Source organism: Ciconia boyciana, chromosome 11 (assembly GCF_034638445.1).
Source record: "Ciconia boyciana chromosome 11, ASM3463844v1, whole genome shotgun sequence".
Lineage (NCBI taxonomy): Eukaryota > Metazoa > Chordata > Aves > Ciconiiformes > Ciconiidae > Ciconia > Ciconia boyciana.
This window is the reverse complement of record NC_132944.1, coordinates 2092897-2119086: the sequence shown is the minus strand read 5'-3', so window position 1 is coordinate 2119086 and position 26190 is coordinate 2092897. Positions and strand designations below refer to the sequence as shown.

The 26190-nt window shown below is 40.1% G+C and overlaps 1 protein-coding gene across 2 annotated transcripts in view; it reads left to right on the top strand.

Annotated features, from left to right (window-relative positions):
* Positions 1–10901: 10901 nt before the first annotated feature.
* CNBP (CCHC-type zinc finger nucleic acid binding protein) overlaps positions 10902–26190 on the top strand; it is a 30379-nt gene continuing 15090 nt past the window's right edge. The window contains exon 1 of one of the 2 annotated variants that reach the window (XM_072876371.1): positions 10902–10973. The gene's annotated coding sequence lies outside the window, so the exon portion shown is untranslated. The remainder of the gene's footprint in view (positions 10974–26190) is intronic. The other variant, XM_072876376.1, reaches the window with a different exon arrangement.

Genomic DNA, 26190 nt, shown 5'->3' with positions numbered 1-26190 from the left:
AGTAATGTTGATTTGTTAAGGGACTTTCTGATCTGCTATTTATTTTTTCCTGTTTTCTAACATTCAGGATGTACACAGATAATGTCAGACAGTGTGAGCTGACACAGCAGTTGTCAGAGAGCTCAGAAGTATTAAGACTGTCTCAGAAAGCTCTCTGCTTGGTCCACAGGGCTTGGAGAAGGCGCTCAAGGCAGCAAGTCCAGTGAATGCTGAGAGTGGGCTGGTCTCTGGGGAACTGGAAGCAGCTATGGACTACCTACCACCCAGAGCCTTCTGAGGTCAGCACAACCCAAGATGTAATTAGCATTGAAAAGCAGGTGTGACCACCAGGACAGAAAATGTGTGACACCACACTGGGCTCTGTCACTGGGGCTCTTCCCTGCTTTGGAAGAATCCTCCATGAGAAAGCATAGATGGCTGCAATACAAGCCTTTATAATGTTGAGACCCAAAGTATAATTTTGGGCTATATATTACATCCTATTTAATAAGTTACCTCGCTTAAAGTGATTTTAAGTGGGGTATGTGTTTGCATACAGCTTTGAATGTACATGCCAGTGCTTTTTCTATGATGGATGGTGCAGAAATGTTTGTGCTGGGCAGGAAATGCAGCCGGATATTCTAGGAAGCCTACGTGGTAGCCTACAGCAGTTATAAAAAGAAAATGGGGTGCTGCTTAGATGACTTAACAGTAAGGACTGAATTACCACTACTGGTCATGATTCATCGACTTTTTGCATTTCTGTCACCAAGAAATATAGAGGAGCGAGTCCATGAGAGCAGGACACACAAGAAGCCTTAAGCTCTTAGCATGTAAATATTTGTAAAGCAGATAGTGAGTCCTGTGGATTAGGGTAAACATAAATTCTTCTGTTTTATTCTCAAATGCAAGTGTATTTTATTCAAACCCTAATCTGTGTGCTGTGTAGCTGCCACTAATAAACAGTTTCTTTTCAACTAATCTCTAAAGAAAGATCGCTTCCTACCTACCCTGACATGTTGCTTGGAGGCACGTTGCTCTTTACTTCATTGACTTATTCTTTGTTTGAACATGGTAAAAACCGTTAATCTAGGAATTTGTATTGTGGAGAAGGCAGATTTTAAAACTAATGGTATGGAGATAATTGTGGAAGGCATAGATAATTTAAGTTCAAATCTGAAGGTTTTTATTCAGTCCTGTAACTTTAAAGAGAGCAGCCTTAATTATGTTTTTGTGGGGGGATGAGAGCATCCACATAGTCTAACTTGCAGTATCTAAATTTGGGGTCTCTATGGAAAGAAGTGGGCTCTCATTTTTTAATTTGAGTTACTTTCTGGAAGATCTTGTCTCTCTCTTTTGGGTACAGAGTGTGCCAGGATTAGCAGAGCCAAACAATTTTAGATTAATTCCTTCAATGTGAGGATTTTGCTTTAGACTGAGAAGGATGTGATCTCTCTCGTTTCACTGGGAGTGAAAAATTACGCATCTGTCAAATGTTAACCAGATTCAGATCTCTGAGCTAGAGTGCTGTTTTGCTTAATACATGATTTTCATTGACACATTTTTTAAATGCAGTTCCAAATCATAGCTGACTGTGCCTGTTGTTTATGCCATCAGCCAAAAAGCTGAAATATCTACTTTCATAAGTATTTCCTCCATATAGGGAAATAAGCATACCCCTCATTTCTTACATATCATGATCTGAACTTATCAATAGACTGAACATTCATTTATAATGTATACTTTGTACTTCCTTTGACGTAATTGTTTGTGTGCAGAGGAATTATCTGAAGTAGCTGTAACAGGTTTGGTGATGAAAAAACATTATACATGCAAAGAATATTTTCAAGGAGCTCGGTTTCCTAGCAATACCATTCTGTTACTGACTTGGACTTGCTTCTTCAGTGTTGTTACTGTATTTTTACTTGGTTTCTTTCTCACTATTTTTGAGTATGATTTATGGTTGCTCATCCAGATCAGAAACCCAAGCCCAAAGGAGGCAAGTGCTTTCAAAATCACAGGTATACAGACTTGGGGAGGGCAGGCAAGCAGATACTGAATGTCTGTAGCAAATAAGAATCCTGGCTACAGTTAAATATGTCACTACTAAAATGAGCAAATATGTTATTCCAAATAAATTAATTTTTAGATGATACAATTTATTACAGTGCTTAAAGATATTTTTTTCCCAGAATCAAAGTAGGCTACCCTATCTGGTCTCTTTTTACATCACTTTTATCTCCTGATAGACCTAAGTGAATTCTCCCTATTGACTAAAATATGCCTTATGCCCTCATTCTTGTGGGTTAATACTCAACAAAATTAAAACCAAAATAACATTAACAAAATCCTGGATTTCTTAGAGAAATTTCTGTACCTGGCCACTTTGATATTCTCATAGTTAACATTTTGTTTGCCTTTCTTACCCAGGCTCTCAATGCCCTTGAAATCTCCATGTAATATATATTGCTTTATAGATGGAGACACTGAAAACCAGGAACCAAATCTGAGCAGGGGAATGAACTCCCATATGCCTATTACAAAATTTAGAAGTATCACCAGGCTCTCTCTTTCTTAGAAGAGAACAGTCACACCATATTACTAAATAGCAAACTAGATTTTTTGTATGTCTGGGGCAGGGCTGAGTCTAAAAATGATAGCCTAAGATAATGCAGAAGTAATATCATTTTGGAAAGGAAGAACTCTTTTGTTTTGTTTACTTCATAAAACTGATGACCAGAATTATTCTGATGATTCTGATAATTCTGGGTGAGCTAGGGTGTCATGAGTTCATTCGTGAGTGTAGCAGGAAGCACTAAATTGTTGGGCTTCATAAACTGCCCTAATAGCAATTCAGCATCTCAGCAGGCACAAAACCAGGGAGAGGATGCTAGTTCTCCAAGTCAACAGTTACAGCTGAGTTACGGTAAGGACTTCTGGGACAGAATTCTGGTTTTTAGTCACAGACCTGTCACCATGGATGAATTCTCTGTGATGCCATTAGTAACATAATCAAATAATATAGTATTGGATGTTATACTACCAACATGGTCAACACACTATCCAAACTGCATGGAGCAGCAGCTAAAGATGCATAGATAAATAGGATTTTGAAAAATGTGTACTTGCTGTGTATGTATGGTAGATGTAAAATATTACCCTTATAGATCCTTTTAAGTAAGCAGAAGTTTCATTAAAGACAATGTTGCATAAAGAGTGGCATACATACTTAGATCAGGCCAGGGTTTCAACTAAAATTGCTGGAACAAGGTCTTCAGACTGCATGGCTGTTCATTCTTGCTTATCCCATGCAATACACATACATAGGAAAAGCAACCATGAAACATATTTACCTTCATGATACAGGTCAAGAGCCAGGATGAGAACAAAGACACTCCTTGGTGCTGATAACGACTGCTTTGTGGTTGAAACTGGATCCTTGATGTTCAGTGCCTTGTTTTATGTGGTAGGGTGGGAGGAGTCCCTGGGCTCCATGTTCTCCTGTTATCAGCTGGGAGCAAGTGCTTGAGTTTCTCTCCTAGTGGAGACTGACTCCTGATGGGGCTCTCTCTAATTTGTACAGAAAGCTAAAAAAGCTTCTTGAGTAAGTTTGCTTTGTGAAGGAGTTTGGATTCAGTGTCTTAATTTTAGGAAGAGGGAAAAACAACAATAAAAATCAAGTCAATTAAAACAGCTTTTTGTGCGTATATATACATATATATATACATATATATGTATGTCCTACATTCTTTGCAAACCAAACAGAACTGCGCAAAGGTATTAGTAAGTGAAACTCAGTAGAAACAAGTTCTGTTAATCGATCTAGTTTCCCTCTCTAGAAAGAAAGTGAGATTATGGAAACTAGTCCAAAGTAAAATAGCAGTTAAATTTCAGATCTAATCATTTAACTACTTAGTAACAATAAGAACTTTATTATTCGGAATCATATATTCTAACTATACAACAACAGACAGACCCTTGTTTGCATAACGAGACAATCAGGGCCACCACTGACATCTCAGCACGGTGCTTCTTGCATAGATTCATAGCCAGAGAATTTGATGCAAAGCCACAGAGCCTTTATTTTTTTAGCATGACTTCAACAAGGTTCTGTGTCTCACCCAGTGCTTTCCTTAAAGACACCAGAAGGTGGGAAGTGAAGCCTTTCAGTGATGAAAAGTTGTGGGGAGGGTAGGTTGTACAGCCACTGCAAGAGTAGTATACAGACAAGAAAAGGAACATTTTGCAGCTTTTGAGTTCAGATGAGCAAGAGCCTGAACTTCCTCTGGTCATTCCTTGCTATTTACCATACAAGAAGTAGAAGATCCTGGAAGATAATGGAAGAAATACAAATTAGACTGAGCTTCTCCAAGCTCCAAGAAGAACAAAGCAGAAAAACAACTTGTGATATGAAAAGCCTGTGATTATTTTTAATGCTTAGATTATTTCATGCTAGTGATAGCTTGATATTTCTAATGGTGACTGTAATTGCAAAACATGTCTTCTGGTCTAATTGTGACGCTTTGAATCTCTCCGCAGGATTTCAGTTAAGTCTTCTTAAACCATTCCTGAAGTTCTTCAGATAGACGAAGAGTACCTAGGAACCAGCTGCATGTGTGCTCAGCCATGCTAGTTACTTTTTAGTAAGAAAAGTACCGCTGAGCTAATAGTTTCCATCACGGGAGGGTTAAATGAGTTTCACTTACACATCCTCAATTGCTGTCTATGAAGCATGAGTCAGGAGGAACTCTGCTTGACTTTAGCCTCTCTGGGGAACAGGCAGACTTGGCAGTTCAAGGAAAAACTTGTTTATAAAATGAACAAAAGACAGACAGATTGAAGCAGTCCTCCACAATGTCACTTTTAGAGTCACTTTTAAGATTAGAAATGCACTTTAGCTGAGCCTGTCACCTGCTCTCAAGTCTGTTTACCGTACACATTACTAAGTGCAGTTATTATTGCTTGCTCTCTTTCTCAGATCTAGGTGTACCTTTTCAAAAGACCTTATGGAAAATGCCTAATGTAAACCTAGCTTGCTCCTCTGAAAGTCTGTCAGCTTTCTATCTATTGTTCAGCAGAGCATTGGTTATCTGACACTGCATACCAGGGAGGTTAAGTGAATGTCAGCTCCTTTAAAGGCACAGGTACCTGGAGCATTGAAGATTGAGCCTGCCCTTCATATGTGGTTACACGAGGTCTTTTTCAAAGTCATTATCCATGACTTATTATATTGCCTAAACGGTTTTGGCTATTTCAGACTGGGTCTAGATTCCAAATGACACCTACCCCTAAGGCTTTTTATATAAAGGTAACTAGGCTCTTGCATATATGGTAAAACATGCTGGTCTGCTTTGCATATTTTTCGGCTCTTCAGCCAGTCTGTCTAACAAGGCCAAAGGCATGCTGCTGACTCAGGCCCAGCATCTCTTACAATTTGTAGGAGTTCTGTGTCTTCAGCCAAGTATCCAGAAGAGACATGGGGTAGTTAATTGGTGAAAGAGGCACTGCAAAGTACTGAGGGCAACTACCAAACCAGAAGTGAAATTTTAACTTTAGTTCAGTCTTAAATCAGAAAACTCTTTAACTTAGAGGTGTTTCTGCATCTCTGAATCTTCCGTGTTTCATATCCTGTATACTTTATGCTATATGCAAAGAGCAAATAACAGTAACAGCTGAGGTTTACCTTGCAAAGGGAAATGTATAGGCAGAGCCAGGTTAGCATGAGAGCAACGTGAGCTTTAGAAATTCACCAACTTTTGCATACTCAGACTGTTTGGTTTAGTGGGCATTCATATTTCTCCCATACCATCTTCTTCACACAACTGAAGAGATACTCAGATGGGAGAGCTTTTGCACCATCTTGAGGAAGGAGCTATTTGGTTTATATATCTGGATTCTCTTTTGTGCAGATAAGCTTAGTGCAGAAGTGCTGACTGCGTGAAATCTGATCCCCAGTTCTTTGTGGCACATTTGCACCGACCCCAGCAATCTCTAAAGAGAATGTCTCCCAAAGCAACCTTAACCAGTCAGGGCGAATTGAGAGTCACTGAGAGCTGGTTCTCCTCAGTCCAAACAGACTTTTGAAAAGCTGGCTGAAGTTGATTAGAAATTTTTAGTAACCAGAGGGCAACATTTTTTTATCAAAACGTTAAAGTCTCTTTCCTTCCTACTCGCACTTTTGAATATTTCACAGCTGAAAACTCATTTCACTTGATCTTTCAAACATGAACATTGGCCTTTGATCTAGAACTAAGCATGGAGAGCTTTGACCCAAGAGGAATGTATTTATTAAAGCTAGAAACAATAGAAGCAAGGTGTTAAACTGACTACCAACACTGTGTTTTTAAAGGCTACTGCCTGAGTTTGCTAAGGTTGTGTATAAAGCTTCAACTTATGGATAAAGTATAAAATATTGTATTTATTGGAGCTATTTCTTCTGTGCAGTTCTTCCCAAAATCAAGAGTTAGGTATTCTAATTGTTTTCATTTATTAACAGCTTTTGAGCCTCTTTGCTCCCCTTGCTGTGGGAGTTCTGTAGCTGGCTAAGAAGTGTCCTAGGACGTAGGCAGCCAAGGTCTGAAACTGAGGAAGCTTCCAGCCCCTGCATTGTGTTAGTTGTCTTTGAACTCTTTCCCAGAAGACAAGGGTTCCTATACAGAAGGGGATGCTGAAAAGCTTCACGGGAACAGTTTGAGATACAAATATGCAGATCATCATTCGTACATCATTAAACTCCACTGAAGATTCAGTGATGTGAATGTACAGATTCAATGTGGCTCAACCACTGTTTCATCCTAGGGCTCCAGTCAGGTTAATTTACTTCTGGGTTTCCTTCTAGGATTGAAAGGAAAGCTGGGGACATTTTCAACCTTGAGAGATGGACATGAACTGTACCAAGTTTGTTCTAATACTACTCTAGTAGTTCTTATGTCTTCAGATGCCTAAAGGAAGGAGATGTATACCTTTGGCGTCATCCTATAAAGACCCAACTGTGGTAGGCTGCAACACAGCCAACTATTATTTCATGCATTTCCAGCTGAGGAAACAAATGAAACAACAATCACAGTAATCTCGGACAACCACACAGGGCCCAGAGCTATGCAATGCAGACTTGAGCCAGTCTGCACCAGCTGGTCAAGGAACTTGGATTCTTTTCCTGGTATGGTACATAAAGGCAGCATCTCCACCAGCTGGAAGCAGTCTGGCACAACGTGTCGAAGTTTCTGTGCTACCATCACAGCCGTTCCCGTCTTCCTGCTGAGAATGCGGAGCAGCACAGTACACAGTACTGTACTCAGCAGGAATTGGGTTCAGAGAGATTTTGTGTTGCTCAGTTTTACAGTCCCATGTGAAACTGGTGTCTTGGTACTAGTCCATTTTTTATTGATTGGCTGGTCTAATGGGATTTATATCCTTCACCCACGCTGTCTGAATGTACAGAGAGACAGAAAAATCAGTAACAGACTCCCTGAAACAACAGACTCCCTGAAGTTGTAGTCTCCATTCTCCAAATCCAGTCTGCTGTCCCCCTTATTCCTAATGGTTATGTAGAACGTCATAAACAGTCACCAAGTGTAGGACAGTGCTGCACAGAATGAGATAAAATTAAACTGTCTGACTTGTAAAGCTGTACTAGTTTAGCCTTAGAATTTCCGTGGAATATTTTTTGGCTAAGGACTTGATATCTGGTCTTGAAAGAGCTTCCAGTTCCCTGACTGTGAAGCCTCACCTATGGCCAAACTCAGAGCCCCAGATATCCAGCTTCTTAAGTTTTAAGTCAAAGCATCATTCATGTATGCATCACTGTGACAAAGCAGTACAATGAAAAACATTGAAAACACTGCTCTTCCAAAGTTTTGCAAGGAAGATCATGGAGGAGATGATTGCTTGTGGCGAGGCCAGAACACTAACGAAACAAGCCTGCTGAGCCCATCATACTTACCTCCAGTTACCCCCTTGCAAAACTCCCACTGCTGGGCAATAATCAGTGCAGTGCCTAACCACCACCAAGGGACCCTGGGCATATGATGGCAGTTCTGTTGAACATGCTTTCCCTAATGAAACAGGATGCATGGCGTGAGCCTACAAATACAGCGTATGAGGCATGAGAATACTGCACAGCCGGATGTGACTCATGGGCTATCCTAAGAAAACAGAAGGAGCCTCTCTAAGATAGGTTGTGGGTCATATACTCAATGACAGTAATACGGGTCGCTACCCACACTCTCTTCAGCTTCCTTCTTACTTTGCCTGTTAGCCGTAATAAAACAATCAAATGTCTTTAACAGATATATTATGCATTTGGGGACACTGGCTTACTTGCATTTACATAGAATTGGGGGTAACAGCTTTGTATTATTCTTTGTTGTTTTATAAAGGTTTGAAGCCTATCTATGGTAAAGTGCTTAGCAGGGAATGGGTACTTTTAATATTCAGAATAACCATTAGAAATCAGAGATAGTAACTGAAAAAGACCTTCCAATCACAAGGATCCAATATGGATGAACTTGAGATTTTTTGAGAGTCGTGCTGAGCCAGAGAAACATACATCTGTGTAAGCACAGATGACTTTAATGAGGCTGTACAGCTAATAATAGATTGCCTTCTACTAATTGCAAAGCTATAATAAAGCTAAAATACAAATGTTCCTGTTTTCTTGTCCAACAAAAGATATAAGATGCTGTACTGATATGTCAGTACCACCCAGTACACTCAAATTTCTTCCAAGGTTATTTTTATAGGCGTTTCTCTGACTCCCCGGGGAACAGACTCTTAAAGCTTTTCTCCCTTGGGAAGTCTGAACAAGGCTTTAATTTCTGTCAAAGGCAGAACAAGTCAGTCTGGGATCTTGCATCATATTCTCATTGTTGCCATATTTCCTTTCCTATGCACATCAGTAGCAATTTGAAAATATTAGTTACAGTGTCCACAGCTTGTATGGGGAAAGCTGCATTGCACATCCAGACTCGTAGGAGTTTGACTGGACTTTGATCCCTTGAGGCAGTCTGCTATAGTAACAGTGCGACCTGAGGAACCCAGTCCCAGCACATCAGATCTGGGATGCAGCAGGGGCTGATGATCACATGAATGGGGACTACATGCTATCCTGAGCATATGCTGTATCAGCTTGGAGATTGTATTAATTGTCTGACTTAAAATCTGCATTCTGCATAGACTTACATTTTTTCCAGGGGCATAGTTTCAGGCTTAGCTCAACAAGAGGACCAGCGAGGGTAAATCCTGCCCTCTCTCCTCGTGACTCAAAGCAAGTGGCAACTTCCCATGTATTCTTACATTGAACATTCAGAATGCCAAGAGCCTTTTTTGATGCTATAGGCCAACAATGTGATTTTGGTTGTCAGGAGCTCCTAAACAAAACACTGACATTCTCGTATTAATCCAAGATTTCTGGCTCACTTTTAGATTACAGACTGGCCTGGAAAGAGTTAACAATAATTTCCCTGCTGCCCTGCAGCAAATTCTCCTGAAAAATATCTGCAGGTAGCTAGAAACAAATATCTACGGAGGTATAGGAGCATGAGGCCATCCGAAAACCTCTTCTGCAGCTAGCATCAAGCAGTAACGAGTATCTCTTCTGATGGCTATATGTAAAGTTAATAATGGTTGTGGCAGTGTTGGATGGAGAAAGGGGGTTAAGGGGTTGAATAGCTGAAGCCATTCTTTCCAATTACTTTATTCAAATCCTGGATCACAAAGGTTCGTTAACGCTTAAGTCTTTCTCAGAACATTAAAAAAAAAAAAAGCAAACTAACACTAGAGTCTCAGTGCCGTGTTCACTGGTAGTATGGGAGTGCTGGAGCTGGCATGTCATGGCTCTGGACTAAAAATTCCAACTACAAGGATATAAAGAACATGTGGAAGCTTCTGCAGCCAAATGCTCGCAATCCATAAACCACAAACTGTATCTGGGCTTGTGCAGATGAGAAGCGCTGCAATTCATTAGTGAGCACAGCTGCACATGTAGATAGAGGACTCTATATTTAAAATGGTTTTGGAGCCTGTGTGACTGTATCATGCATGAGCCATTGCCATGGCACAACTGGCTGAGCTGTTTTGAGGGGCATAGATGCTGTTCAAAGACATTGTCTTTGACAGTTGTGGGTATTGAGCTGTAGAGTCCGTGACCCAAAGTATGTGTATTTGTAATGAACTGTGAGACAAGGCCTGAGAAACAAGCACAAAGATTTATACCTTTATACCTATACCTCAGCCAGTGTAAAGAAGTAAAAAAAAAGTCACTATGAAAAACTGAGCTGCATTTCATATTCTGCTTCTCAGCTGCAGGGAGTCAAGCCTGACAGAGCACCTGGCTGCCAGACAGCTAAACAAAATAAATACCTGGTCAGAACAAAAGTACTACCAGTAAGCAGTTAACATTTAATTCTAAATTCGAGCTTCACTTCTTGGAAGTCATCTGTGAACTGTCCCCTCAACAGAAGGTTACAGTGTGCCTGTATATGATGTAATTTTTCTGGCACTAACAACCTGCTGTGAACTAACTCTGCTGGGATTATTTCCTTCACAATAACTGAGTTACTGAGTTAATCTATAGCGTTGTCCAAATTAGGGCATAGAACTAGAAAGAAATTCCTTGGACCTCAGGTCCAGTCCTCCGCCTATCACAAAAAAATTGCTCATTATCAGTTGGGTGATGACCTGCCATCTCAGATTAATTCTTTTTTGAATCCTGCCTGACTCGGTGGCAAATCCTGAAGGATAACCTAGGGCTAGTTGTATGAACAAGCCTATCACCATTTTCACTGTGTCAGCTGATAAAAGATTTGTTTGTTTATGAATATCACCCAGTTGAAAATATCAAATGTGACTCATTCATTTTTTTGCTTTTTAGGCTGTCCTCTTTAATATTCAGATGGAAATACATTCATTCAGCTGGTGATGTATAAAAGAGAAGATAGTGATATGCAGAGTACAACCAAGTCGTAGTGACTTGACCTTGAATTGCACAAGTAGTGGTAAGTATTTGAAAACAAAATGTTAACATATTTTTGTAATGGGAGCCTCCATGAAGTATATGCTGAATGGAATAATTCTAATATCTAAATCTCTAAGTTTTGTCAATTTACATTTTCTGTCATTTGGTCTGTTCCAATGAGTCACACAGCATAATCAGAATTATAATAAACTTGAAAAGCCCGCAATCATGAGCACTTGGTATTTATAGAATGGAGAAGTGATAACTAGTACTTTCAATGTAACAATTTAAGCTTGCTGAAACTTTTCCAGACAGGAAAGTTTTCCATCAGAAAATGTTGATTCAGGGAAAACTTATTGGGCTATTTCTGGTCGATCCTTAATCTTAGCATCTCTCTTTATGCTGATGTTGAAATATGTCCTGCTTAATCGATTCTGTGGATGATTCCTTCTTGCTCATTTTCTCCTTCAGCTCAGACCCAGTAAAACTGTAGGTCCATCTTTGGCACTCTAGTGCTGTGCTGGTAAACATGTAGGTGCAACTTTTTTTTAACAGTAGTTTCAAGTACTGAAGTTCTTTTTTCACTCAAAAGAAACTTTCAGATATGAACATGTGGTTGTCACTGCTACATCCTTTCCCAGTCTAGATTATTTTCTTCCATTTACTGTCAGCTGACATGACCCATGGTGTATAAATTGGATTATCACCACTTACGTCACTAGATTCTCCCCCTGTCAAGAGGCTCCTGTGCATTCTGGGGATACCACTATCCATCCTTCCGCTTCCAGGGCAACCTCTCTCTGTGTTTCGCATTGCTCAGAGTTACTCCTAAACATGATGAATGCTGCTGCCTGACTTCTTATGAATCTGAGCAAGGTCACGTCACTCTTGTTCTCAGACTTTGCTAGTTTCTATGTCTGTTTAATATTGTAGCCAAAACTTCCTTCTTACTTTTAAAATTACTCATCTTTAATCTTGCTTCAGACTGTCTCAGGCTTTACTTTGCCCTGCTACTTCTGCTGCAGTGCTAGTTGCTTTTGTCTCTCTTTATAATCACACCGTATTGGATACAATAGCTGCCTCCTGTGCAGCTTTCCTGGGCCTCATTAACTCATGCTGAAGTTTCATATTTCAGATGCCAGTTTAAGGCTTTGGTCATAATCTTCAAAGTAGTTAATGGATCAAGCCTTAGCTACATTAAAGGCTGAATTTTGATCTGTGAACTATCATGACAGCTGCATTTCCTTGGGGCAATGCAGATTATAAAGCCTAGGAGGAAGTGTATGAAAGGGAGGAACAACGCAATCTTAACTGAGAGAAGCAAGCGATGGAAAAAATATTCAGAAGATATGCTACAGGTCTTTCGAAGACCTTCAAAATTGAATCACTCCGAACATTGATTCCCCCTCTATCCTAGCAAGCAAACAAACCAGCAACACTTCAGCACCATCTTTAAAACAAATTCTGAGCAAGTTTTTTCTAGAGAGCTACCAGAAAGTCTGCTACAAATTGTGCTTTAAATGCAAAGGTCCCAAATAGCCGAGTGCTAGAACATCTTTTCTCCCTTGTCTTCAGTTGTCTCGCTGCATTCACAGAATGCCCCAGTGTTAAGGGATTGTTCGTATGAAGCAGAATCAACAACAAAAATTAGTGCAAAATATTCAAATCGAAACAATCAAACACAGATGAGTAGTCTCTTCAAGAGGGACTTTCTGTGAAGCTGCTGATGAATATAGTACACAGTTTACTTTTGAAGATAAAACAGACTTTTTCATTCCTATTCTAAGCTAAATTACTGTATTTCAGGCTTAGTGTTTACCCAAACACAAAAGTCCCACTGGTTAATCTTCCGTGGAGGTTTCAACCAACTCAGTTAAACTGGTATAAACACTTCTGTAAATACTCTTAGTTTAGTTTATGTCAATTTGGAATCTGTTTATGGCAACCCAAAATAAGCTATTCTTATACTTGACTACAAATGTCAGCCAACGTCTTGCACCGATTTTGACTAAACTGATTTAAAATAGAATCTTAATGTAAACTAGTGCAACTTTCCTGTAAACTGGAAACTCCTTCGGTAAACTGGAATCTTCAGTGTACTGCATGTCACGTCCTCCCTCTTGTGGCTGACATGAAGATTCACAGTGTTGGGGAACGTGCATTAAAGCCTTAAAACGGATTAGGCTGTCCTTAGCCATGACCTGGCAACAGGGACAGTAAACTGACAGTTATTTGGGTATTCAAAGATATATAGCCACAGCTTTATAAAAAGATAATAACAAAATACTTGAAGTTGTTAAGTTGAAAAACAGAATTTGTAATTATTTTGGAATAAAGTAACTACTAAATTATCAGTAAACATTTCTGTTAAAATTACTATACTAGTAGTAATGTACTATACTACCAGTATAGTGTCCTAATATAGTATATTACTATTAGTATACCACTAATGCTAGTATAGCTTGTGCTCTGGGAGGGTACTAGAACAGGAAGGCTGGCAAGGATGGATAACCAGGAATTGGGGGTGGCTTGTTCGAGGTAGGGACAAGGAGAGAAGCTCCAGAGGACAGCCCAGAGGAATAAGGCTTGCAGGTTTGAGAGATGGTCCGGAAACTACATTTCTAAACTGAGCGTCCCTTTGCATCCTCTGGCGGTAGACGAGTGGCTGAAAAGCTGGATGCAAAGGAAATACTGAGCATCTGCGTCTTTGCCCCACTGCAGCGGTGTGGCACCCCTTCGTAGTGGCAGGCCATGCTGGCCTTCCTAACCTGCTCTGCCCATTCAGATACTGAAGACGGAAATACAAACCAGTGTGACTGGTGGGTGGGGTAAGCTGTGCTTCTCACAAATAAGAAATAGCTGCCTGAGGCTTCAATAGAAGCATAGCTAAATTATGTAAAATAGATTCCTGCCTTTATTTGGTCCTTGCCTGATTGATTACTTGACATAACTGAGCAACCATTAGGTGATTTTCTACATGCTTATGGGAGGCTCGAAGTTGCCATAAGGATCTCAGTCCTGCATTCCCAGATTAATATAATTGTTGTGATTACTAACACTATTATAAGGTTTTCTCGTTTGAAATTTTGCCTAAAAAGACTTGGTGCCAGATGAGTCCCCTCTTCTCTTGCTCCACCCTGCCAGGGTAAAGCTGTCTCTTACACTCAGGCACAGCATTTGCCTGTTGTATGCATTTCGAAGTGCAAGCTGAAAGCTGGCATCTCTCAATTTCTTCTCATTAGAGATGCAACAATCCTATCTTGTTAGGATCCACCTCTCCTATGAGAGCACTAGGACTGAGGAATGTAATAAAGTTTATCTAGAGGCAGGGAGGTTCAGGACTCGGGAAGTGAAGAGGAAAAGCACCACATAACACTTGTGCAGCGAGGAAGAAGTCCTCCTGTGCCCCTAAGTCTGGGGTTAGCATCTCAGGTCATCCACAAAAATGTATTTGGGGAAAAGACAAAGGTGGTGGCACAGGAAGCAGTTCTCAAGGAGAGGATGGGACTGACCTATAAAATTCCCCCCTTTGATATGCCAGCTGTACAAGCTAGCGACTCACCTACCTTGCCTTACTTCAATAGTGAGGCAGCTTGTGGCAGAGGCAGAAGCTGTGTGACTGACTAGGAGGGCACCTGGGGTAGCTGGGAGATCCTGTGCCGAAAAAGGAGACATCCCACACCCATGAGCAACCATGGGACAACACGGGCATTAATGGGAGGGGCTACATTATGAGCTATGCTAATAAGTCAGCAATTAGCTGTGGTTTATTTCCTATGCTGCTAAAATCTGATGTAAATTAGAAGTGAACACTCAGTGAAGAGTAGCCTGGACTTTCTTCAGTTGCTTGGTTCTCAAAATGCTGACCAACCAGAGCTGGCCAGTATTAAGGACTTTCAAGGACATTGATGCTCTTTAGAAACATCACCAGATCAGGTTGAACAGTGTGCTGCACAGGTCAGGAGTAGAGCAGAGTCATCTTCCAGCAGCCCAAGCAGTCAGCAGAATTCACTGCACCAATGAAGCTGGGCATTGCATGGGTTAATGCGAAATAATCAACACAGGATAAACTGTTTCTGTTTTGCAGCAGGGTTGCTGGAATAATCAGTTCTGAAATCATTATTACTCAAGATTTATTCCAAGTCTATTTTCAGTTATGTTGTCACCAAATTTTGGATTTTCTGAACTTTGGGGGATCTGTAAACAACTTCAGTCTAACAAACAAGGCTGTACCCATTGTCAGGGAGCAGCAAGCTCCAGCCCGCTCCCTAAGGGGCAGGGAGCCAGAAGCCGAGCGCAGTAACACAGCCAAGGTCCAGCCCCAAGGTAACCAACCAGAGCAAGCAGGCCAGACCCAAAGATAGTAGCTAGGTTCAAGCATGAGTCCAGATCATCCCACAAATTCACAGTGATGAGACAGGGCCAACAGGTCAGTCCGCAAGTCAGGGCCAGGATCAGGTCCCCTGAGAGTATAGTCCAGTGGTTGCTGGGCAGGTCCACAGTTAAGAGACAGATCCAAGGTCAAGCTGGGAGGTCAGTCCAGAGGTCAGGATCATGGGGTCCATGGCCAGGTACAGTTGTGGCTGAGCAGTACTGCAACATAGCTTGGGCCAGGACTGAAGGCCCAGGGCTGTACTTAGTTGGAGCTCCTGGGTCCACGTGCAGGGACTGTGGGTGGGGGAACCAGGTGAGGCTGGTCAAGGCCAGCAAGGCCTGTTAGTGTCCTCAGGGCCCTGAGACCCAGTGTGAAGAGTGTAGGTGACTTCTGGCAATGCCCTCAAAGAATAAAGAATCCGCATGGGGAAGATAACTGGCTGGGACCCCAAGGAGTCTGGAAAGATAAAGTGTGTATTGGCAAAACTTTTTGTAGCATATTTGGGAGAGGCATGGTCAGGAGAGAGACAGTTATTAAATACGTAAGGAGTCAGTTTGGCTGCAATCCACTCAGGTTTCTGAAAACACTGGGCTTCCATTAGGCAGAACCAGTATTTGCCCGGTCACCCAGTGGTGATTCATTGTAGGATTCAGCCCTGACAGGAGGAGAGAGTGACACTGAATTCAAAGTGATCCTGAGTTCCCTTTGTCACAGTTATTCCCATTGCTTATTAAATTGAAATGTAGGGTGGGAAAGCACTTCAAGAGAACAGCTAGGCAAAGGATGAAGCATCTCTTCCATACTGAAGGCCAAATAGGTCTTTGATGAACCATAGTTACAAATTCTTACTGTCATTCAGTAACAAGATGGAAAAAAATAATGTGGCTATTTAGCTTTATGCTGGAGTTGTACATCTGGCTTCATAGTTCGGGCTCCTCCTCCCTCACTTGGTTATTCCTCTGTGCTCAGGAACAGTGAAGTGACAAGTGTCAGGCAAGGCAAGGTAAAAGTGCAGAAGTTATCCTTGCTGAACAGCAGTGGTATAAGGTATTCATCAACTGGACATAATGACAACTGGACAAAACTATTGCAAAGTTCATCTTATTTGCATGTATTAATTCAACCCACTGACACAGACATTTTGGACATCCTGCTCACATGGTTTTCATTAAAGCATTATGAAATCCCAAATTCTAGTGCCAGATGGTTTTGGATTACTTTGCTTGCATAAAGGGTTTAATTTGGGTGCATGGAAAATGTAAAATATTCTGGTAATAGCTTTAGCAGGACTACATAGTCTGCGTTTGCTTTATTCATCAACTGTGCTATCTGCCTTCTGCACATTATATTCCAAGTCATGATAAAACTTCAAAACATGAATTCAAATTTACTGACTTCCCAGAACAGACTATGCTCTGTAAAATGCTTAAAGGGATTGACGTGAAAGGAAATATTCCTAAAGACCCACTATGCTGAGAAACCACATGGTGAATAAAAATAGCCCTCTCTTTCGGAATACATGCCTCTGAAGAATGCATTGAGCCTGGTCCTGAATGTGAAGTGAGAAAAGACAGAATGGGTAAAGGTCAAGCATACAGCTGTTGTTCCTGCCAGTAAGCATTTTGCTTGCTTTACTTGATGAGCTGAATGAGCCTTTTAGCTACTATTAACAGGGATCACATTTTTCAGATGATCTTTTCTTGGTGCAACAGATGAGCACCAGGAGTATAAATATGGAGTTAACTTGAAATTAGATCTGTTGGAATTCACACATCTTGTTCTACATGGTATGAACAGGGTGAAATGGCCCTTGCACTTTCTGAACTTCATCCTGCATGGACCACCGTCACATCACGTACTGTGTGGCTTCTGCCTTGTCATTATTCAAATATAGAATTACTTCCCTGATCCAGTCACACTCCCCAGTGCAAGTGCAAAATGTTGACCTGGTTAAACCAGTAGCTTTCTAGGATATAGTAATAAAAATAAGCTGGACTGTATTTTAGGAGAACACTTTAAAGTTACTTCTTTAACTGGATGTGATTTTAGTTTGTTTGTTTAACTTACTCTAGATGGGGAAGCCAGTGACTAGCTAGAGACAGTCTTTCTCTCAGTATCCTCTGTTCTAGTTTTTCAGAAATAAATCGCTTGTTTTCAGGGGCAGCACAAACGTAAGGGCATGACATAGGAACAGTGATCTTGTTCTCTGAGACATAAAGGGAGGTAGGCTGGTTTGTACAGAGGGATTCCCCTGACTCTGCTCAACCACTTGCAGCAGCTTTCACTCCCCCATTTTTCACAAGTATTGTTTCCTGAGTTTTAGTGTAAAGCCCAGAAAGAGAGGCATCAAATAGGAAAACAAAACAAGAGTTTCGGATTCGATTTTGACAAGTTTAGTATTGCCAAGGAGTCTGTTTTTCCAGTTGTACTGCAATAAATAGACAGAAAATAATTGACTTGCATTACATTTTATCAGTCTCCAAGTACTCTAGAATAATTACTTGGGAGTCATTTTTCTATCAAGTTATTCTCTAAAAAGAAAGTGAAACAAAGCAAAACTTAGGAGTCTTGCAAGCTGTCATCAAAACCTGTGAGCTCCACATAAGATCTACATAGAACAGTGAACAGTCACAAGATTATAGAGGAATCATGACTCTGTGAACACTGATCTCTATTACATAGTCTCAGGTGAGTTTCCTCAGCTGTATCACCTTACCAGTGCAACTGAAAGTAGCTGCTGATGTCAGCTAAGACTGTACTAAGACCTAGAATTTTTTAGAGAGGTGGAGGTGGGGAGAAGTAAGAATAATATCAACAAGCACGTCAGGCAATAACGAGGTACCATGATCTTGCTGAGGTCAGCATCACACCCAAGACTCAGAAAGGCTGACTGCAATGGATTAAGTCATAACCTTAGAGCTGAGTATGTGCCGATTGGTTTGCACAACTCCTCTCTAAGTTATGGGGTGGGGTAAATTTCAGAAAGGACTTTTTAGGATTAAAGACTCAGTAGACTTAGATATAACAGTCGGATGGGAAGTATGTGAAGCAGATACAAAGCTTAACATTGCCTTTAGATGCAGGCAATGCATCTGAATGTTTTTCAGGATCTGTATTAGTAGAAAGTGTACTTGAGCAACCTCTATTTCAAATGAATGATTAGCATGGAGACACTTGTGTCAACGGTTTGTTACACTCTTTAAAACGTTGTTGTTTAGTCTATGGTGTATCAATGATACACTTTTTAAAACTGGAAAGACAGAAATTTCCCTGTCTTCCTCACTTTGTTATCTCTCCCACTGGCTCTCCTGTCTATCTGGAGGTAGTCTGAAGAGGGATAGAGTACCATGTATTATTTACCAGTGTTTTCCTCTGGAAGAATATGTGGTGGGTTCCTTGTGACTCTACCAAATTTTAATAATTTTCATACATTTTTCAAGATTAATGTCTTCCCCCAGCTGGTTAGACACACACTCAGTTTACATTGGGACAACTTAATAAAACTGATTCAACAATTTCCAAGGATGACCCTTGGCTTGGAAGAAGTTCCTGTGACCTCTTTTCTGATAACTCCAATGCTCCCATGCTTCAGGGTTAGGACTTGCCTACAACTGTGGTCATTCCTCACTTCTGAGTGTCTCAAATATAGAACCTTTGAAAATGAAGCGTATACACTTAGTCACCACCTGTGAAAAGTTTAGTTTATGTGACCTGTCTGGTATCACACAGGTGATCTGTGACACAAACATGGATAGAATTCAGTTACTCAAGACAATGCTCAGTTCTCTGAGCCATGAAATTGTCCTTTCCCCTTCCTGTCTCCTTGTGCATCTCCTAGCTTTTCCAACACGGTAAACGTTCCATTAGCATGCAACCCCGATTCACTCCAAGGAGGCTGCGAAAAAATAGCATTGAATTATTTCACTAAAGGCTATTGTAATCCTGTCCACAAGATTCCTAAATTAAGGTTTTATAAGCAAACTTAACTCTTGCATGTCCCAATTTTGGAGTGCCTGGTCTGCAACCTTTTGCATCTATTCTAATAACTGCATTTGTTTTCTGGATGAATTTTGCCTAGAAATTTGCATGCATCATCAACGTTCTGCAGTTACTGTTTCTAGCAGTCTCAATGCTCAGACATGTGGGCCTGAAGAATTAACAATTATATTCGCCAATACTAATGGACTGGCCCAAAGGCACTTTCCTGTCTTAGTAGAGGGAGGTTTCATTTAATTAAATGAAAATTTAATGGAAGAGCCCACTCAGACCTTCCCTTTGTACATGTACAAGGGGAAGAGATTTCTGTGTCCACCAGATGAGGAATGATGAGCTGCTGATTAACATGTCCCTGTTCTTCCTTCAAATCGAAAACCTGTCCAGACTTGCTGGAATCATCACCTTTAGGGAGCACAGATTCTCAACTCCATGCAGAAACAGTCTGGCTATCAGTCGTGGTATTGCTAAGAGATTTCAGTCATCAGGACCATCTGCAACACAACTTGCAGATGTACAAAGAGTATGTTACAGTCGGCAATACAATGGAGGTCCTGCATTTCAGGTCTGCATTTCAAACCAAATACATGGAGCTTTTAATTACTCGTGTAAGGCTGGCAGGAGTTTCATGACCACAAACCTGTTCCTCAAGTTGACTAATTAACGTATTTGTTTCTGAATGTTCCAGTGTCAACGTTAGTCACTGTATGAATGTTTGTAACAATAGCAGGATCAGGCAACACCCAAGGTCATTCCCAACTCAAAATATGAAAATACATTTGTGGTGTACTTTCCATTTGCTATTGCTTTTATCACTTTTCCCACTTTGAAGCTGACTGAGAGCTGCTTCCAGGAAAATTATCATGACCCTAGCAGATAATGTGTTTCATCCTGGTACACACTAAAGACAAAAACGTGATAATTTTTGAAAAATAATGTCTTCTTACTTCTAAGGCAGAAATCAGTTAATTCTATTTATTCTTCCGTTTTCAGGGGTGTCTGATTTTTCTCTTACTTGCACTCCTTTTTCCTATCTTTTGCTAAATACCAGTATTGTGCCATTTTCAGGCTCACACGGATAAAACATCCTTCTAGATGACTCATTTTATTAGTATGACCAACCTTGGAGCTGGATATTTAAAATATAATTATAACTAGACTTTCAGTTGCCTGAATCTTAAAGGAAGAATTTTTTTAAAGACAACTTTAATATGAAGTGTACCTATTAAAGCTGGTGATAATATTAATAATCTGAGGCTAAGATGAGTTCTTGCATATTTCATTACTATAATATTTATTATCAAGTAGGATGCCGGTGAGGAAAAACAAACCATACTTTTGAGCAAAGACAGGCTTTTTACTCCATTGTATTGAAAAATGAATGCTGTAAACAAATACCATTTCTGCATCATTCTCTTAGGTGACTCTTGTCTACTTTTACAGCAGTTATATACATTATGAAACAGTCATCGTATGTAGTATATGTTGTACCATCAACTTGGAATTAGAGACATCTTGAAAAACAAGTATCTGCAGTTCTGAAGTCCATATGCACAATTTGATATAATTTGCCAAATATACCAGTGATGCTTAAATCACTCACGTAGTTGATTGGAAATCCCCTTTTGGAGTATAAATAAACCCCTTCCACCCATCTGTATCTGACATTGATAAAGAAACTTTGCTGACAGCTCTCTTAAAAATTACATTATAGGTGGTGTATTCCTGCTTTTTACGATTCTTGTAAACTCTTCCTGAAAGAACTAGAATCAAAATACTGGCCAAATTGAATTAACAGAGCTTTGAAGCAGAGCCTGTTTTCTACCCAAGAGACGATACTTCAGCAGTGATCCTGTTTATCTTCTTCCATTCCCAAGAAGTTCTAAAGTTGGGCTAATAGTCGTGAACCACTAGGGAAAAAAAATGCCTTAAAAGTGTGAAGTCTCATTGCTCATGTAGTGGGGTAAGAAATTCAAACAGCATTTCTACATATTCTGAAAGACTTGGATTTATTCTGACTCCTCCATCAGTTTTAACTTAAGACTAAGATCTTCAAAAAATTACTTACTGTTTTGTATTAAAAAGTCAGCTAGTATTTAATCCATACTTCAGGCAGACTTGTTGCTGCTCTTTTCCAAATGGGTATCCCTTTTTATTGGGCACTATTTTCTTTCCCTCGCTATGAATGAGCTCTCCTTGAGCAGTAGACTGGATAGTGACTCTTCACTTCTGTTCCTTATAATGCGGCTTGGTCAAGCTACAGAGCATACAAGAAGGAATATCTTTCTTTTTAGTTGTTTGTTTCTGACAGTTTGGGATATAACAGTGCTTCAGCCTGTAATTTTAATAATAGTGTTTTTCCATTATAAGCCATGTAAGCCACGTTTCTGAAGTACAGGAGTAGTGATACATTGTCCTGTTGTGGCATCGACAAAAGCAAACTAGGAGTTGAGTTACAGATCACAACCTGTGTGCAATACTTGGGACAAGAACCTTTTGCACTCTGTGTAATTCTGAAGTCATACAAAATGTGTAAGCGGGTTTTCCAGCCACTCCAGAGAGACCACATGGGAAGAAAAAACATCGGGGAAACAAAATCTCACTGCATACAACATTACAAAATAGAAATAACCAGCTTCTTTAAAGGCCTGATGCTTGGAAACCTACCTGTTTCCGCTGTATACAGGTTTAAGGAATTCCAGTGTTAGGTGTGCATATAATGGAGGCTGCTGAGATAAACCTGTGAAAATCCAGGACTGTCTTTCTTAATGTGTTATACTGACACAGCCCCTGGTCTGAAAAACACCATGCTGGCTGCACTAAGAGTCTCTTAGCTTTCACACGTGCAGACACCCATTTAAGAGATGTCCAAACACCCTGAGATTATGAAAGGCCAGAGTGACGGTAGCGTGCGTTCAACCTGTGTGTATCACAGAAACGGAACCGAAGTTCTTAATTGTATCATCACGTTTCATTTTATCCCACAGGACCCCTGCTTCTCCCCAGGCAATGTAGGAGCAACATGTATTGTGCAACATACGGCTCCCGTCTAGACTTTGTTTGCTATACACTAGTACGTCTCCACCAACCCTTCTGCACCCGTGTCCCTACACACACATCCAACACCTAACCATGACTCCAAACAGTTTTCAAGTTGAGTAGTAGAACTGGATGTATTTAGCCTGAGAAGGAAGGTCTTTTAAGAAGACAGTGCACTGGCAAAGATATTTTGAAAAGGCAAATGTTAAATGGAAGCCCTTTCTGCATTCATACCAGAGACAAGTTTACATAAAAGTATTATGGTAAACTGTAAGTTCCAGAGAGAGCTATTCCTAGATTCCCTAAGACTAATGCACCACAAGATTTTATGAATAATCCATTCAAAAAGCTGGAAAACAGAAGAAAATTATTTATTCATACAGATCACACCTATTGTGAATTATGGACTATGAATATGTATAGCAGACCGTATGTGCTCACAAGTAAATCCTTTTCTGAAACTCAAGACTTAGGTAGCTGTCTACTAAGTTAAATTTTACATGTTAATGAGAAGAAGCCTAGGAAATGAAGATAGTTCCTTCCTAAGTAAAAGTCTTGCTTAAAATAGTGAAATGCACTCACAGGAAATGAAAACAGCACTGACAACAGTGCAGAGCACATCCTGAGCTGAGCCTTTATGAGTAGCTTCCACAGGGCCTGGCTTACAAAGGTGGCTTTAAGTCAGCATTACACTCTGAATTTAGGGATGCAGGGCCATTTGCCTGCGTTCTAACAGTGAGCAAACCCCAGGACCTCTATACATTTTTGCAATGTCCATTTGCACTTCCAGGACTGATATCTTTAAAACAACTTGAGAATATCCCAGCAGGAGAAGAGCAGAACCTGGCCGTATGCATTGAGAAGAAGAAAAAGATGCTTCATGTTTTTAGGATGATGTCACTTACTAAAAGTGTGCATTGAAGCTGACAATTTTTCCTATTTGGTTGAAGCAAACAATTAGATCTGTAAATTGAGCTTTGTTGTAACAAGCAGCTGGAAGATTATATTATTTTACAATTATGAGGAGCATATTGTTTCATTTATATCTAATTCATATGGAATTGACATGAAAAGAGTGGAAGTCAGGATGACTTATAAGAGTTTGTACCTGTAAATCTTCACCTTTACAATTCCAAACACATGTTTGCACTGCTGGTGAACCCCAGAGTATCTGGGCTTTTTTTAACCTTTAACATTGCCTCACCTGTATCAATTGCTCTAACTTCTAGCTTATGACATTAATTAAAGCAACTCTATTAACTCAGCCCTGCAAAGTATCTAACGTACACATCTTTATCATAACTTTTAATTCTGATATGTCTGCTCTGATGCTTTTTTCTACCTTCAAGCCAAGCACCTTTTTATGACCTTTTACTCATCCTCAGCTTGTAGTTTCTCATGCAATTAAAGTGAGACATGCCTATTTTTAGCACATAAAAATATTCTAGGAACTACAGAACTGTTTATCATCTCTGCTGGGAGAGCCTGATTGTTTTCATTTGTTAGTTGGTTGAAATTACCATGGAATTCAGTTATCTTTTTGTTGTTGATAATGTTCACATTTTTTAGACAATTTCTGCCTTGACTGTGAGTTCACGCTGCTCCTTCCTGACAGGCATACCCCCTAAGCTTGCTTTGCACAGCTTTAAGTGAACATCTTTTTTAACCATCTTTTGGTTATCAAAAGAGTATTTGTGATAATTATGTTTGTACTTCTACTTAACATTTAATTAAGCTGAAAGGATGCTGTCATTTTTATATCCACATTTCAATAAGAGGTGGGATAACTTCACTTAGCTCGCTCTCATACATGCTTTACACTATTTCAGGTAAAACACCATACTGGAAAAAACAATAAAGCAGATAAATCTCTGTGATATTAACACAAACTTTTTTCCCATTAGATGTCTATCTTTCTACATAGAATTTATGTCTGAAAGGAATGTGGCTATAATATTTTCCATTAAATTATCATGCTACTGAATCTTTCTTGGCAAAGATTGTGATGAGGTGAAACAACTCAATTGCTTGCTTGAAAGATTATTCCAGTAATAATGTAGAGGGAAAAAAAAAAGTTCTACTCATTATTTCAGTAAGGAGACGTAGGGGGGGGGGGAAAGTTTTAATCCCTTTTGCTTTGGAAGGCTGCAAACAGGACACCAGATGTGATATATTTAATAAATAAACACTGCAAAGTCTCTGATCCACCTACAGCCAAGTCCTTACTCAGCCTCCTCTTACTGAAATCATTTGGAGTGTAGTCAAGTACAGATAAAGAGCTCATTTCATTTTTGGATCCAAGCTGAGTGCTGCTGCATCCAAACTAGGTTAGGAACCTGATACTGGGGAGAGGTGGGAGTGTGAAAGGACAAAGAAGCTTTGCTTTTGTACTTCTCTTCTAGGCTCTAGCTGTCTTGCAGTCAAGTCCAGTTAGAACAGTCTGTTTTCTCTGCTTACAGTTGCCTCTTGAAAACTTAAAAAAGCTGTTCTAGCATCTGGATATCTCTGGGCTGCTGCTACACTCTTGACGTATTTTTTTTTTCCTAAGAATCTCTTTCTTCCCCAGAGTTAACTGCAATAGCCATGTGGGGATGCCCTCTAAACAAGGTAAAATCTCTAGTGTCCAGTTGCAGTTGCTTGACAGCAAACATATGCTGATACAAGATGGGTCGATTATGAATCTCAAATGTAGACTTCGTAATCCATTCTACACAGTTCAGTACGACTGCCCAGCAAAGAAAAGTTTTAGCTACTGGATCTGATACTCCTCTGGAGTCACAGGTCAGGAGGCACCCTGTTGAAGTAAACAGAATTGCATTCAACTGGCATTCATCAGGGAAGACTCGGGCTCATATAGTCCAATCATGTTAAATAAGTAATTAATATTTTTAGTTGTATTTGGAATAAAACGGTACATAGAGATCTTCTGTCACTGGTTCCTAGTCAGCAAAACTTAAATTTTGGAATCACTTGTGTAAATCACTGGGAGAAGGGAGAAAAGCATTTGAAAGCACGAAAGCAAGCAAGGGCTACAGATTGACTGCAGCAGATGCCTGAGGATCAGACAGCTGATCATATATTTTCGGGTGCTTCAGTGCATTCCCTGGTACAATCAAGGGTACCTCTTGACATTGGTTTTACATTGTAACATTTTAACCTTAGGGCACTGCACAAAAATAGAAGCAGCAGCACCACAAAATCTGACCCTTTAGTTGAATATCCCATTTTAGAGGGATACCAGAACTCCATCAAGACTGTGTACACGTAAACATCTACTATTATTATCATGGTATAGTGCCTACACTACTTTACACTTCAGGTTATATAGGTTATTCTTCAATCTTTTTTATGTGTGTGGTCTTACAGACATCCTTCAGCGAGGACTGCTCCATCATGTACTACACAGTTCTTTGAAGTGTCATACAGACCATCAAATATTAGTGTAATTTTTAACACTGTAGTCAGCTTAACAGACGTAACAGTTGGCTCAATGCTACAATTGCTGGTGTGATAAAAGGAAATGATAGCTTGAAGATGGACATAGCACAAAATATTAAAGTATACTGAGCAGCTTGGACCCAACAGATTATTCCATAGGTTGTTTTAAAAATAAGAGAAGAACAGCAAAAAGAGGTTTGGGTGGTTTTTTCATGTCAAAGAACATGCTTTACAGAATACTTTGTTAAGACATTTTCTCCCTGTATCTCTGGTACACTGTATCTCTCCCAGTCTGGTACACTGGCCATTGGTTATGTTGGATATGACCTCATGGTGCCTTCCTATGCAGCTTGTATCTTCCCACTTTCATGTGACACCAACCTGCTGCTTCAGGCATTTGCCGTAGCTGAGT